This window comes from Protopterus annectens, chromosome 16.part0, assembly GCF_019279795.1.
Source record: "Protopterus annectens isolate FY-2018-M chromosome 16.part0, PAN1.0, whole genome shotgun sequence".
NCBI lineage: Eukaryota > Metazoa > Chordata > Ceratodontiformes > Protopteridae > Protopterus > Protopterus annectens.
The window spans coordinates 594,853,317-594,870,688 of record NC_056750.1 but is presented as its reverse complement, the minus strand read 5'-3'; the positions used below and the strand labels follow the sequence as shown (position 1 = coordinate 594,870,688).

Here is a 17,372-nt window from a genome sequence, read left to right as displayed (position 1 = left end):
ACAAAAAAGCATGGAAAGTGGATACTCTAGCCTTCAGCTGGAAAAACCTGTCAGTCTATGCCTTTCCCCCTCTGCCGCTACTCTCCAAGGTCTTACTAAAAGTCAGACAGGAAAAAACAAAAATGATTCTAATTGCTCTGTACTGGCCTCGCCAACACTGTTACCCGCTTCTAAGGAATATGTCACACCTTCCTCTGTGGTGCTTGCCTCAAACACCTCACCTATTGTCCCAGCAGAACTATCAAATTCTGCACACTCAGCTCCAAACTCTGAATCTTGCAGCATGGGTAATTAACTAATTTCACCAACCACATCTCTCAGTAAACCTGTGATGGATGTCATTTTGGAGGCCAGAAGGCCTAGTACTAGAAAATATTATGCTGATAAATAGAAGAGATTCTGTTCTTGGAACCAAGCACAAGGAATAGACACAGCAAGGCCCAATATTCCTCAGCTTTTGCAATACTTAACTGAGATGCTTCACAAGGGCCTATTTTTTTCTTCAATAAAAATCCATGCCTTTGCCATCTTGGCTCATTACAACACAGAGCCTCCCCTCTTTGCCCATCCCCTGCTCAAATAGTACCTCAGAGGGGCCAAAAATGTAAGGCCTCCCAGGAGAACGCCAACTCCTGCATGGGACCTCAGTTTTGTGCTGAAAAAACTCACCCTACCTCCTTTTGAACCAGCAGCTACTGCGGATATAGCATTTCTTTCTTGGAAGACTGCCTTTCTTTTGACAGTCACTTCAGCTAGAAGGGTTTCAGAACTATAGGCTCTCATGGCAGTGGAGCCTTTCATTATTTTTTACCTGGACAGGGTGGCCCTCAGGACCAATCCTTCTTTTATGCCTAAGGTGGTATCCAGTGTGGCTCTTAACCAGACCATTCACCTGCCAACTTTCTTCCCAAATTCACAGAACAAGGGGGAGCGGATTCTGCATTCATTGGATGTACACAGACAACTAAGATTCTACTTAAACAGGACAAAATCTCTAAGAAAGTCTGAGCAACTACTGGTGGCATTTGCTGCAGGATCAGAGGGGAAGGCTATATCAGAGCAGACTATTTCTAAATGGATAAGCCATTGCATTCGTTTCTGCTACTTGCACCATGGTAAACCTGTGCCCAAGGGGAATCCGATCCCATTCCACCAGGGCTGCCTCTACTTCAGCAGCTTTTCTCAGAGGGGTCCTTACCAGAGACATTCTAGAAGCTGCTACTTGGAGCTCAGTTCATACTTTCACAAAGCATTACCATTTACCTCTCTTTTCTAAATCCAGGGCAGGCTTTGCCACTGCAGTCCTGCAGGGCCTTATAGCTGCTCCTAATGCAGTTTAGTTCCATCCTCCCATCCATAGCTTTGGGATTCTACCCAAATGTAATGACTGCAACAGTGAAACACGAAGAACATAGTACAGTTGTGTACACTTAACATAAATGTAGATGTTCGAGTGTAGTCACTGTTGCAGTCCAGATTACCCACCCGCCAGCCCCCTTTCTATACCTTTTCTTTCCTTCACTATACTCAAAAGCCTTTGTGGTGTATTTGCTTTTAGTTGAAGGTAAATTTTATGTGTTCTAAAGTGCATTTTTATATTTATAGTTTTATATCTATCTATATATATATATATATATATATATATATATATATATATATATATATATATATATATATATATATATATAATTTGCTCCCCATTTGGGGGGCACCTGACATCTGGAGCAAGAAAAACTGATTAAAATGGCGTCGGCTGCATGTTTTATACCCCTGACGACCTGACAGCAGCCGACGCAGGACCCAAGACTGTTATTCAGGCTGACTGAGGGCATCATGCCAGCAGATTACCCAAATGTAATGACTGCAACAGTGAATACACTCGAACATCTACATTTATGGTAAGTGTACACAACTGTACTTTATCTCTCCACCAGTCTGATTTATGAAGGATGCTGGGAAGCTAGCACAGTGTGAGTGGAGCACATGTGCACTGTTAAACATGGAGTGGTGGATAATTTCTGGCGCACAGTTAATCCCAGCTGGCAATCGGTGGAGCTCATGCATATCTGCAAAGGTGCAAGAAGGGGAATTGTGTTAGAAGGATCATATTTCAGTTCTACATCACACTTTCTGGGATAGGAGGAAGAGTACCTAAACAACCTAAACCCCCCACCCTGAAATTGCATGCAATGCTCATCACCCATGAGCCCAACCTAGTAGTCCGACAGTGGGGAAGTAAAGTGTGAAAGGAGAAAGAGGTGGCACTCTAAACTGTCACTGCATGAGAGAGTATATAAAAAGAAAAGGTATGTTTTTGCCAGGATGTTCATCGTGTTTTACTGTTTCAGTCATTACTCTTGGGTTATCCTGCTGGCAGGGTACCCGCAGTCGGCCTGAATTCCAAAGTCCTGGTCCGGCGTCGTTTGCTGTCGCCTCTTCCCTGACATCAGTGTGCCAGGGGTATAAAAGATGCAGCCGATGCCATTTTCTTCAGTCTTTCTTGCTGCGTGGTGCACGAAGCAAAAGCAGTTCGCAAGTGCCGGTCGGCCAACTCCTGAGATTTTCAAAACCGAATTTCAGATCCGAAGTCTTCATTAAAGCTAAGTACCCCCTTGGGGAAACTTTTTTCTTGCTCCAGACCGATGTCAGAAAAAGTTAACAATTGTATTTCTTGTGGGAAGCAAATACCTCATAAGGATTTTCATTCTTACTGTATTCCTTGCCTAGGCCCAGATCACGACATTGCTAGCTGTTGGTTTTGTGCTAGATTTAACAAACGCACTATTAAGCGCCGGCATGATTTTGCCTTTCATTACTTTGGCCAAAGGTTTAATTATATAATGCTGTTGAAACAGCCGACGACTGAAGTTTATAAAAAGCGCAAGGAAAAGGACAGGCATCCGAGGTCCAAAACCGACGACGTGGGCCCCGCTAGGCCAGTCGCCGGTTCTCAGCGAGGCGCTTTCACAGTCCCTGACGCCCGCTACCTTAGAGCCACAGGCCACTTCCGACTCCCACGTGGTGCCGACTAGGCCTCTGGATGCTCAAGGTATTGGACTCCCGGAAACTATTCCCTCAGATGGGTCCGGTGCCGCTGAGCAGGCATCGGCTTCTGAGGGTGTTTTTAGACCTACACAATTATATGTCAAGCCAACCTCAGCTTCAAAGACAAAGACTAAAACAGCTCTAAAGACAAAGAAACAAGTACAGCATTCTCCTGGACAGACTTCCATGCCTAAGAAACAGATGCTTAAAATGGCCGAAGACCTAATTACTTTGATCAGGGGTTCCCATCCCCCTCCTGATAAGAGGCCTAGGCAAGAGACAGAATATGGTTCTTCTGATCAGGTTTCAATTTCCTCTGATTCCTCTTCTGAACAGGGATACTCTTTCCCTCCCTATGAGGATTCTGATGCTGAAGAATCTGTTCCTTCAGTCTCTCCTCCTGATTATTATTTTTTTGGGGAAACCCTACATACCATGAGGGAGCATTTTCACTGGGAGAGCCAAGATTACTCAGAATCTAAGAAAAGGCTCAGAGACTTTCTTTTACTACCTCAGCACAGATCTCTCACTATTCCACCTGTTCTAGACATTGTAGATGATGTATTTTCAGAGTCCGGCCTCTCTCCTGACTCTTTACCCCCTGCACCTGCTAAGCCAGCCAGATACTACAGGGTTCCAGACTCTCATAAATTTCTATATAAAACCCTGCTGCTGACCCAGAAACTATATCTCAGGGTCCCAAAGGGGTCACGGCTTCCACTGCAAAAAACCCTGTCCCCTCTGATAGGGATTCTAGGGCTCTGGACAGATGGGGGGGGGGGTTTACACTTCTGCTACCCTGGCTGTAAGGGCTTTAAATTGTCAGTTTCATATGCTTAAATATCAGCAATACTTAATGTCACGGCTTAAACAGAAAATGTTGACAAATTCTGAATGTTCTGATAACAAGGAAATGCAAGATTTATCGCATGCAGCTGAACAAGTGGGAAAGCATACTTTGCAATGTGGTTTTGATTCACTGGAGGCCTCTTGCAGGGCCGCTGTTACAGGTTCGGTCATTAGAAGGCATGCTTGCTTAAAGCAACAGAATCTGCCTGATCATGTTAAAGCAAAATTATTGGATGCTGCATTACAGCATGATACTTTGTTTGGTGTTAAGGCAGAAGTGGTGTTGAAGAAAATGGAGGATAAAGCGAAATTCATGCAGACAGCTATGGATTTCCTACAGGTACAGCCACCCAGATTTAGCAGGAACTGTCCTACTAAGAATTGGTCCTTTCCAGTGTCAGACAGGCCACAAAAAGGCAGATACAGACGCCCCAGAGGCAGATCTCAGCCCCAAGGCTCCATGCAGGCCTAAACAGTGGGGTGCTTCTACCTCCAAAAGCGAAGAAGACAAATCACAACCATACAGGAAACAGTCCCAATGACTTTCCTCTGCCAGAACCAAGCACTTATCTTTTGGCAGCCCCCTTAGGGGGAAAACTAGCACTTTTTTCACCAAATTGGCACATTATTACCCAGGACAAATGGCTCTTGAACATAGTGTCTCAGGGCTACAGGTTCCACTTTCACACCCTGCCAAGGGCAAAAGGTATGCCAGACCTGCCACACAATCAATGGGCAGAGGCACAAAAGCAAGTTTCATCCCTCATGCACATGAGGGCCATTCAGCAAGTACCACAACAAGAGCAAGGACAAGGATTTTACTCAAGACTTTTCTTGGTGCCCAGAAAGGACTGGAGAACCAATACTGGACCTGTCTATACTAAACACTTTTCTGGATGTTCCAAAATTCAAAATGTTGACTCTAGAGCAGCTACTGCCCATGCTGGGCAAGAAGGCTTGGCTCGTAACTTTGGACCAAAAAGAGGCATACCTGCATGTCCCAATTAGACAGTCTTACAGAAGATACTCAGATTCATAGCTGGCTCAATACACTACCAATTCTCTGCACTGCTCTTTGGCTTATCTACTGCGCCCAGGGTCTTCACAAAATGCCTGGCACCAGTAATTGCATTTTGCAGACAAAGAAGAATTCAAATATATCCTTACTTGGACGACTGCCTTATTCAAGCAGAGAACAAAGACATTTTGCTAAAGCATCTGGCGTTTGTAAAAAGATTCTAATTTGCCTAGGGTACACAGTAAACGAAAATAAATCAAAACTAGTACCCTCTCAAGAGATAATATTCCTGGGTGCAAGCTTAAGTACAACTGCCCAGATGGCTTATCTCACGCCAGACAAACAAAGGCAACTGACTTCTTACTTCAAAATGTTGGCAACAAAAGACCCAATTATCTGAAAGGAAAATCCTGCAGGCTTTGGGCTTCATGGCATCCTGCATTCTGCTAATTCCATATGCCAGACTGCATATGAGGAAACTACAATGGTATCTAAAAAGTGTTTGGACTCAACATTGCCACAGCCTGGAAACAGTAATTACCCTCATTCCCTGCCTGCAACAGGAGTTTCGATGGTGGGCACAGGCCTGTCACCACAACAAGGGACAGCCATTCACTTTACCCACAGCCAGGCAGACACTAACAACGGGTGCATCAGATTACGCCTGGGGGGCCCACATGGCAGGAAAATGTATTCAGGGCACATGGCCCGCAAGCCAGATGCATCTTCATATCTATCAAAAAGAGATGCTAGCTGTTCAGAATGCCGTGACAACTTTCAAGGATATACTTCATCCAGGACAACTACTGATAAAGACGGACAATACTACATTTATGTGGTACATAAACAAGCAGGGAGGCACACATTCCTACCCCCTCTGCAGACAAGCCATGGCTTTGTGGGACACAGCATTGACTTGTCAAGTTCACCTGCAAGCACAATTCCTGCCAGGAAAAGTAAATACTCTGGCAGATGAACTAAGCAGAAACCTCATAGACCCCCACGAGTAGAAACTGGATCCACAAGTCTTCAGCATGATAACAAGGAAATGGGGATGCCCAGACATAGATCTATTTGCCTCCCCTCACAACTGCCAATTACAGAGATTCTGCACAAGGATTTATCATAAGCAAGCATGGAAAGTGGATGACCTATCCTTCAGCTGGAAAAACCTAACAGTATATGCCTTTCCTCCACTGCCTCTCCTCCCCAAGGTACTCCTAAAGGTCAGACAAGAGAAGCCAAAAATGATACTGATTGCCCCAGACTGGCCACGCCAGCACTGGTACCCAATCCTAAAGAACTTGTCTCAAGGTTCAGCCTGGACATTGCCTCAAACTTCTCACTTACTGACCCAACAAAACAATCAGATCCTACATAGCCAACTCAGAACCTTAAATTTGGCAGCATGGCGGATAATGTAGCCATTCAGAACACTCCTCTTTCAAAAGCTGTTATGGATGTTATCTTGGAGGCCAGGAGACCCAGTACCAGAAAATCTTATGCAGAAAAATGGAAGAGATTCTGTGCTTGGAACCAGGAACAAGGAATTGACACGTTTGTACCAAATATTCCTCATATTTTACAATACTTAACTGAGATGCTGGACAAAGGCCTATCCTTTTCATCAATTAAGATTCATGCCTCTGCCATTTCAGCCCATTATAATACGGAACCACCTATCTTTTCACATCCTTTAGTAAGGCAGTACCTCAGAGGGGCCAAAAACATAAGACATCCAAGGAGAGCACCAATACCTGCATGGGACCTCAATTATGTCTTGGAAAAACTCACACTGCCTCCTTTTGAGCCAGCCACAACAGCTGATATAAAATTCTTATCCTGGAAACAGCTCTGCTCCTAGCAATAACCTCTGCAAGATGAGTCTCGGAGTTACAGGCACTCATGGCTGTGGAACCTTTTATCATTTTCCATCCAGACAGGGTTTCTCTGAGGATGAACCCTTCATTTATCTCTAAGGTGGTGTCCAGTGTGGCCTTTAACCAAACCATTCACTTGCCTACCTTTTATCCAAACCCACAGAACAAGGGTGAGAGACTTCTGCATTCTTTGGACATACACAGGCAGCTACGCTTCTACTTGGACAGAACTAAAGCTTTCAGAAAGACTGAGCAACTTTTAGTGGCATATGCTGCAGGATCACAAGGAAATGCCATCTCAAAACAGACTATTTCAAAATGGATAAACCCATTGCATTTGTTTCTGCTACTCACAGCATGGCAAATCAGTGCCCGGTTACCCTCCCACCATCCCCCTTTCATTTGCTGGGTCTTAGCTGTACTTCTCTACTCTTTACAACCTGTGTGTGGTGTATTTGCTTGTAGATGAAGGAAATGTTTACTTTAGTGCATGCATGTTTATTGGCATTATCTATTTAGCCTACCCTTTTGGTGGCACCTGACATCTGGGGCAAGAAAAACTGAAGAACATGGCGTTGGCTGCATATTTTATACTCCTGGCGCACTGACGTCAGGGATGAGGTGACGGCAACCAACGCCAGACCAAGGACTTTGGAATTCAGGCCGACTGCGGGTAGCCTACCAGCAGGATAACCCAAGAGTAATGACTGCAACAATGAATACACTCGATCATCTACATTTATGGTAGGTACACAACTGTACTATTGCTTCTCTAACTTTGTGTTTTAACAATCATTTGTGTAAATATGTTTTGTAAAATAATTCCCTCACTTAATTCCATTTTACATTATTTTAATTTGTTTTCTGGTTCCTTTCTCTGCAGTCTCCCATCTGCCATGTTTCAGAGCATCTCCTGAACTTTCCATACCAAGAACATTGCACTTGTGCTGGCAGATTCAACTTTGATTTTATGAAGGTATTTTTAATAAAATGCCTGTAATGTAAATAGAATGACACAGAGTGAGATGAAATTAAAACAAATCAAATAAAACTTACAGACAAGCCCAAAGACAGCATAAAACAATTAGACATAAAATCATCTGTAAATGCCTAATAATGGGTTCAAGTAAAAGAATAAACCAAAATATAATTATAACAAGTCAACCCACACAGTCAAAGGCCATTTCATGTAGGTAGATTTTAAGCAACCTGCAAAAGCTGTCCAAGGAAGGACACTTTCAAAGCCAACAAAATAGTAACTCCCCTAGGTGTGGGTCCTGAGGAACAAAGAAATGAATAGTACATGGTTCTAGAATTAAGAGTTTTTATTGGTTCTCCACATAAGAACTTAACAGAATTTTGTTTTCATGGGCAAAGTAAACCACCCCATTTTAATTTTTGTTTGTGCAGAAAAAGGTTATTGCGTCTGCTGTGGTCATGTTTCCTGAAATAAAGGTGAAGGTAAACACTTGCACCATACCACAATCATCACATAGTCCTCAAAACCTACACCACCAAAACACACACACAGAAACACGAAACACACACCTAAATTCGTGGAGGCTCTCAATAAAAATCTGCTCAAGCAACAGAGACCTCCAAAGCAGAAACGCAAGCAACCTCCACCCCCAACACAACCTAAATGACACACAGCCCACAGACTCAGTGTGCAACTCAACCACAGCCCATAAGGCATAACGTACTCAACACTCTAGTCATAGGTGACTCTATAGTCAGGCACACTGATGTTCCACTCACCAGGCTAAACAAGGAAAAAGTTACTGTAGCTGCCTGTTGGGTGCCAGGATCCACCACATAACGCACGCACTCAGGTCACTGCACAACAAGTACAAATATGACTCTGTCATTGTCCATTTTGGTGTGAATGACCTGAGATGTACCTCCCTGGACTGCATGAAAAGAGACATGGAGGAGCTCTCCGATCTTGTAGCCCAGGCAGGTATGACCCTAGCCCTGAGTAGCATCCTGCCATCACCCAGAATGATACCACAGTACAAGAAAAAATGATTGACTTCAACAATTGGCTAAGCTTCTGGTGTCATTCTGAGGGGATCCATTATCTGTCTGCCTGGGATGACATGATTGACAGACCACGATGCTTTGCCAGAGATGGCCTGCACCTGTCACCCTTGGTATTTTAGATACTGGCAAAGGCTCTTGCCACCACTATAGTGCCTTTTTTAGGCAAGGTTCAAATGACAAATTCACCACCTTAACAGGTACAAGCAAGCAAAATCTGAGGGAAATGCTACTCAGTGCTAAAAGTCTAAACTTCAAAATACATTCACTCGAGGCACTCCTTAAAATGGAGTATATCGACATCTGTGCAGTGACAGAGGACTGATTCAAGGCTCCAGAGAGCACCCGTGCATTACCATATTACCAGGTTATAATTCATACCACAGATTTCGGCCACCTAACCTGGACCGAAACACTAAAGCGGAGGCGTGTCCATATTCATTAAGGATATCCACACCTACAGGCTAGTTGTTCAGCATAATGCATCCGAGATTATCCAAGTACAATTAACTCTGGGCAAGACTACAATCCAAATTGCAACTTGCTACAGATTTCCACCATGCCCCAGGATTCCCACTCCTCATTTCTTGATACACTGGAAAATATTAAGGTACAAACCAACACCCTAATATTGGGCAGTTTCAACTACACCACCATTAACTGGGAAAACTACTCATGTACCAACACTTTTGCTCATCATTTTCTGGAATTCATAAATTCCAATGCCTTGGGTCAACTTATCCACACTCCCCACCAGGGGCAGCAATATCCTAGACCTGGTCATTACCAACATGGGCAACCGGTGTCCCACACCAGAGGTCAATTCCTCATTGATCCGATCCGACCACAATCTAATCAATCTAATCACCCTAGATATCCACATCCCAGCCCCCCCCCCCAATTAGGGGAAACCACTGTAAATAATTTCTCCAAAGCCAACTTTGCGCTTCTTAAGACAGAAGTGTCAAACTTCATGACACCCATGCAGATGGACAATAGAGGTACGACTGTTGAATCCTACACAGATGCACTTTATAAGCACTTACATGAGTGCATGGATCATGCTATCCCTAACAGAACCAAGATGCTATCTCCAAAAAAATCTGGTGGCCCCCTGCCATAAACAAACTCTACAACAGAAGAAAGAAACTGTTGTGAAAAAGAGTAAAATCCCATGATTGGAGGAACTCCCTGGTCAGCCTCAGTAAGAAGCTGTGATCCCTCATAAAATCCCCCAAAGCTAGTTACGAAAAAAAAATTGCCACCGATTCTGAAGATAACTGCAAAGCATTCTATAGCTATGTCAAGAATCTCAATGGCAACACTCAGATCTGATCTGAGTTACAGCACAACGGCACTAAATATACAGAACCAACTGATATTGCCAACATCATGGCAGATAGGTTCACTGCTAACTTTGCCTCCCCCTCTCACCGCCTAAAGGGCCTATCTCTATAGCAGAAGAATGCAAAGTTCCTGTAATCACGACTACACAGGTAAAAACCACACTCCAAGAACGCAGTTTCCATGGGACCTGACAACATCCCAGGCTGCGTTCTATACGAACTGCAGAATGAACTGGCACTGCACCTAAGCACCATGTTCAATCATAGCCTCACCTCAGGCTTTGTGCCCACTGAAATGGTGCACAGCAACGGTTATCCCATCTCCACAAAGGGGGAGCCACCATGGACCCTGGGAACTACCGCCCCATTAGACTAATGAGCCTGGTCTGCAAGGCCATGTTACGTATCATCATGGATCTTTTACACAAAGACATTGGTAATCTCCAAACTCTGGACCCCACCCAGTTAGGGTTTGTAAAAGGCAGATCATGTCTCCGAAACCTGATAGACTTCTTTGAAGCGGTCAACAAAGCTGTAGACGAGGGTAAGGTGGTTCACACAGCCTATCTAGATCTCGCCAAGGCTTTTGACACCATCCCCCACTCTGGAATTATAGATAAACTCACTAAACTAGGTATAAATCCCTATGTCACAAGATGGGTTGCCAACTGGCTCACTGACAAGAACCAACACTGTGAAAGTAGCAGGCTCCAAATCCGACTTCAGACCAGTGACAAGTGGAGTACCACAGGGTTTAGTCCTTGGTCCTCTTCTGTTTGGTATCTACTTTTCTGAGGTGCAGGCTAACACAGAAGGTCTTTGGCTAATGAAGTTTGCAGATGACTGCAAACTAGGAGCCATAATCGAAACTCATAACGATGTGGACATCCTACAAAAGGGCCTCACGGAGACAGATGCCTGGTGTCAAAGCTATGGCCTCAAGCTCAATGCCAAAAAGTGCATTGTCATCCCCTTTGGTAAAAACTCTGTACCCATGAGTTACCACATAGATGGTAGTCTAACACCGAAAGTGTGATGAGAAACCTTTTGGACACAGGCGGACAGCAGTCTCTCCTTTGATAATCACATCGCCACAGTAGTCAGGAAATCCTTCTACGTGGCACACCTCATCACAAAAGGTTTATCATCCAGGAAAAAAGAGGTCATTGTTCCCCTCTACTCATCACTCATTAGACCCATTGTAGAGTACAGCGCCCTTTTTGGTATGTACCTCACAAGACATCTACAACAACTGGAAAGGCTGCAGAAATACCTCACAAAGAGGATTACCGGGCTCAAACAGATGCCCTACGCAGAAAGTCTCTAAAAACTCCAGCTTTACTCCATCGCATATCGCCTACTCAGAGGCAATCTCTGCCTAACATACAAAGCTATGTCAAACCCAGAGCTGTTGGACATGTTCCACTTAAAGAAATCCCAATCCCTCCAAGCTACATGCTCTAGGGACCTAAACCTTGTCACTATAATAAACAGAACATGCTGGAGGGATAGATTCCTGTCCCAGAGACTTCCCATACTCTGGAACAAACCACCTATCTATATCAAACAAAGCTCCTCATTAGCACTCTTCAAAAAAAATCTTGATGATTAGATGGGAAATAGGAGATTCACCCTGGGGATCACCCCTGTGGCTCTGCTCGACAGGAGCACAGGAAAATAATTTTCTTGGGTGGCGAAAGCTAGGGTACCTTTTTGGCTAGGCTTATATAGGCCCTAGGGCCAATAGCCTAGTACCTACCTATGAACCTCTAATTCCCTTTGGGGCTGTACTTTTTTATATATGTAGGTATATTTCTTTTGAATTTGTGGGTACAGTTCAAAATCTGTTGAACTTGCATGAGAAACACAAAGACCCTGGTTCATTGAGTAATTTGTGTATAGATAACTGTGTGTGAAAATGCCCCAATTTAATACACCTGGTGGCTAGAGGTTCTCCGGCTCAAACCCTGTACCTTGGGTACAGGGTAAAAAGAGCCTAATGTCCCTAGCCACCTCCACTTCTGAATTTATGCCTCACTTTTGATCTCTTCCTCATAAAGTCTGTGGTTTTCAGGATTTTTGTGGCAATTACTTGAAGAATTGAAGTCACTAAATAATTACAGGCATTTGAATTTCAGACTTCATATTCTTCAGAAAATAGATGCCAACACAAAACCTTTTATTCTAGCAATTTTCTAAGTTTATAAGATAAATTTGTCCCTATTATGGGGCTGTAATTGGCTTTGTCCAGGATTTTTGTGCTAAGACGAGAGCTATGATGAGAAGTGAGAACTGAATTATGTATTCCCCCAACCCCCATTATTGGTTTTGTCCAGGTTTTTTGTGCTAAGAGATTGAGACCTATGGTGACAAGTGAGAACCAAATTCTGTATTCCCCTATTATTGGCTTTGTCTAAGAGGTTGAGAGCTATGGTGACAACTGTGAGAACTGAACTCTGTATTCCCCCATTATTGGCTTTGTCCAGGTTTTTTGTGCTAAGAGGTTGAGAACTATGGTGACAGGTGAGAAATGAATTCACTAAATGATAGCCATTTAAGTTTCAGTCTTCCTATCTTTCAGGAAACTGCTGTTTTGGCATAGTGATATGTTTTTCTGACTGTAGTGCACAGGGTCCTGGGTTCACGACTTGGCAGTGAAATGCACTGTGGCAGCATAACATTTTATTCTAGCAACTTTCCAAAATGTTTGTTGCCTCCACCCAAAAAAAAACTGAAATTGAAAATAAGTGCAAGATGCCTATGGCTTATACTACTGTCATTCTGTTTTATATATAGATATAGATATATATTGTGTGGGGGTGGAAGTAGACTTTTATGATGGAAATATTCTGAATTGGGCAGTTTTGTCATTATTGATTCATGCATTTTGTTTATTTCCCTACTGGAAAAATGTTCAAACAATAAATTTAAAATGCGCTCTAACAAGTGTGCTGTACAAGGAATATAATTTAATAAACTCAGAAAGGTGTATCAAAGAACATGTGTATGTTTCTTGTTTTGTGTGCAAGGGGCCAATGATTTGAAAATATCTTTATCCACCGCTGGCCATGCATTTTCTTTGGATGTGGTGTGGGTTTCAGTGTTTCAAATAATGTGAGTTTCAAGGGCAGAAAAGTTTTAATGCCAAGTCTGTTTTCATTGTGAGACAGTATGCTTTGTTTAGTAGATTTCTATTAGTGTTTGTGCATTGTGCTACAAGATGTAAAAATAAAATCCAAATAATCATTGTAGAACTGAAGCAGTACGCACACATTAGTGTTTATGGTAAATGGGGCGGAATAGACATGTAATGGGACATTGGAATGGCTGTGGGGGGGGGACTCTGGTGCCATATTTTGGTCGTCTGTTCTTCAGTTTGCATTTGAAAGTTGGCATCCCACAATTCCAATGGAGGGGGCGTGGTTACATAATTATGTATGCTGATTTGATGTTAATCAGTGTACAGATTTGTACCTATTTTTAAGGGGCTTGTCCAGATTTTTGATGTTTCCAGGTTGAGTGGTATGGCACGCACACAAGTGCTTGCGTGCGCACACACACACACAGATTCAGTATCCCAAGATTTTACAGCCTTTCTAAGGGGGAACTTGATTACCCTTTTCAAACTAAGCTCCTCCTACCTGTCCTGCCTTCTTTCTTGGTTTTATTCGGGCCACTGCTGGCTTGGACGTGGTCTGAGGATCTCATACATATGTTCAATTGTATACTCTGATGCCTACAAGCTGAGGTCATCACCCAGATGTACATCCTAGGAATGTGAAACTTTAGTAACCTAGCCGGACATCAGCGAGCTACAACCCATGTGTTAAGAATGCTGCAAAAGTGATCAGTAGGACATCAACTGCTATGGTAAGTTCTTACACAACTGTACTTTGATTACCTTGCATAGTAACAAGTTATGGACTCATTGTTTGAATAATTTGTTGTACTATGTAAAAAAGGAGAAAAGTGAGATGGTATAATATTAATCACTTTGACAGAGCCCATCCAGCACCTGGTGCTGGTCTTCATTGTACTGCCCCCCACCCACTTAGTTCTGTAAGTGAAGTGCAAAAAAGACATCTCACTGTAGAAAGTCAGTTGCCCCTCTGCTTCCTACAGCAGCCAATCCACTTCTCTCTCGTATCTTCCTTTGGCATACCATAGAAAGCTGACTGCATGCCTCCCCTCCTGCCATCTCTTCAGTTGAAGAGCAAAAAAAGCTGTATATTGGTACATAGAAGGGCAATCCTTCAAGTACTCTCGACTGTGCCCCCTAACACTTGGTTCTTGGGGCATTTGCCACTTCACTCCATCCTTGCTGTGCTGTTGTATTTTGTCATATTTCTGAGTTGCAGTTTTATTTTTTCTTAAGTATAATTGTTTCATTAGTACGTTAGTTGTGTTAGTAAAATACTTCAGGTTAGTCCAGAATGTTTAGGATTTTTGCTTGAAATGTTTGAATATGTATTTTATACTCCAAGCAGACTTTAAAAATGTTTTCTTCAGGTAGCCAGCAAATTTTGTAGGTGTGATGGGGAAGAAAGGAGGTAACTGAAAGCATGTTTTTGGGGAGTACAATGACCTGGCAGTTAAACATTTCCTGTAGAATACTGTGGCAGGAGTATTGAAGGAACAAATGGTTGCATGAAGGAAATACTATTTTCAGCTAGGACAAAGGATCTGAATTGCCTAGACGTATTGAGGTCTTATTAAGTTTAATTCTCTTTGCTGTCCAAAAAATGAATTTGATAGAAAATGGAAATCAAAATCTAAACTAGCTGTATTTGAAGTGTTGAATATTGTAAAAGAGAGAGGAGAACTTTGAAACTGGAACTTTAGAAAAGGGAAGGAGCAACTTGTATAGAAATAAATGAAATTAGTGGGAACAGTACGCAGAATGTTCAGGAAGAAGAGTGAGGGTTAAGGGAAGGCAAGAATTGAGCTATTTACATTATTGTAGATTAAATAAGAGTTGTTATACAGAAGAAAAACATATGTAATGTATAATGTGTGTTAATGAAAAAAATATCAGTATGGTTTGTTGTGTTTTCAATTAATGTATATGTACCCTATGCCTTAGATGATAATTTATTAAAGGTCTTTAAAAACAGAAAATACTTGAGGTTGAAAGTGTTTGTAGGGTGGAAAATGTTTTGTAATTTCAAGATTTTGGTTTTCTTAATTTTTCTTTTTTTAAATTAAGATACACAGAGGAAACCATTGTATTTCAGCACCTACTGTTTTGGCATTGTCATTTGGTGAAGACATCACTACACACACAGTAAAGGAGATAAAATTTTCAGTATTTCATGTAATGATGAAATCTTTAAGGTGGTAGTCCTGAAACGTAGAAATTTGTACCTCATTTACCCCCTTCAACTATCACAAAATCCTGAACATTTAAACAACTGAAAATATAATTTGGCTGTAAAGTTGTGGGAATGTGTACGATTTGCTTTTTGAATTCTTTTTAAATTGAACTTTATATTCTTTTCCCAAATCCTGGTATGGTAGTGTAATAAAAAGCAAAGAATAAATGACCATCAACAAATGTCATATTGCTAGTACTTTGTAGAGTTTTGTGCTTTTAATGTAAGCTTTATGTTTGGTGATCAAAGCCTTTTATGAAATTTTTTAATTTTCTTCTTATGTTCCCCCCTCCCAACACACACACGTTTTTAATGGAAATTCTTTGCATCCAGTTTTAAACCTTGGTGTATGCAACTGTGGCTATTCACAAGGGTACCTAACCATGGAGCCACCTGCCCTGTTGTGCATCAATTCAGAGGTTGTGTTGTGAAAGAAAGTTGTATGTGTTTCTTGATTTTGAATGTAATAAGTAAACCAGACTTGATTAGGAATTGTGAAAGCAAGTTGTATAGTTTTCCGTAACTCTTCTGAAGTTGCAGACTCCTTGTCTAGCAACAGGATGGACTATTAGCTAGAAGTCACTTTGTTTTTCAGCAACTGAAAGCTTACTGCACAGTCATCAGCTGTAACTCTTGAAGTTGTAGTTTTACAAATAATTGTCACTTCACTGAAATAATGAAAAAAGGTTAAAGTTGTCTTAGATTTAGGAAACTTTGAACATTGACTTTGAGGTGGGGGAGTTGCTGGACATTCCCATATAAAAGTGGAAAGGTGTCCCAGGTCTAGATGGTGCTCTTACTTTACTGTAACTAAAAATGAAAAGGTTTTACTGACTAGAATCACAACATAGTTGTGTTATTGTGAGCTGCTACCTCTGTTTTTCCTCACTGCTTTATGCATGTATGTATTGTAGACTCATAAGTGTGTGTGTATGGGGAAACATTGTGAACTAAAAATAACTTCACAAAAATCCCAGTCTTAAAATAATTGTAGCCCATTCTGCAGTGTAGTTGTAACACTGTTGGTAACTGGAGATAATTAGAATTTAATAAGAAGGATTGGGGGGGGGGGGTTGAAGTCCATTACATGGGGGGGGGGGTTGGTGGTTGAGGCCCCCTCCAAATATATTTGCTGCAAGGTCACACCATTACTGCAAACATCACCTTAATGAAATATTGGCATATATATTGGTGGAACCTCCTGACATCCCTTTCATCCCCTTCATTGCAGTTCGTCTTAACCGAAGATGTCAGGCAGTACTGTTTTTAAAACAGTAAGAAGTATTAGCAGTCTGAAAGATGTAAACCTATAACAAGCTAAAAGATTGTATGGTATTTTGCAGGGACTTGAAGTATACTTGAAGGACAGAAAATTCCACTCTCCATTTGTGTTGGATGAGAACATGGCACAAGAATTGCTGAATGCGTAAATAAGTAGATGAATCCCTGAAGAGGATGTGGAGACAATACGAAGATAAAAGTGCTTTACAGTAAAAAGTGCTGAAGTATGTTCATATCGTAAAACTTAAAGTACAGAGGCAACAACATTCCAAAACTAGACCAAAGATGGACTGTTCAGTGCAGCAAATCTACTTCATGTGCCAAGATATTATGAATGTTTCCTGCAAATTTCATATCTATATGGGGCATTTTTATGCTTATATTAAAACCTGCTGTGGGAGAATTACATACAGGGATCTTTGCTCATGTTTTTTTTTTTTTTTTGTAGAACTATGTGCAAAAATACTAAGGTGAGATGCAACCTCATGCGTGCACAGTAAGAGAAAGGCTTTTATGAAACTTGAACCTTTTAGCTTTTGGT

At 42.0% G+C, this 17,372-nt stretch overlaps 1 long non-coding RNA gene across 1 annotated transcript in view; it reads left to right on the top strand.

The window, feature by feature from the left end:
• LOC122790369 overlaps positions 1-17,239 on the top strand; it is an 83,154-nt gene extending 65,915 nt beyond the window's left edge. Inside the window, exon 2 of the long non-coding RNA XR_006363006.1 lies at positions 16,894-17,239. This is a non-coding gene — a long non-coding RNA (uncharacterized LOC122790369). The remainder of the gene's footprint in view (positions 1-16,893) is intronic.
• Positions 17,240-17,372: the final 133 nt, after the last annotated feature.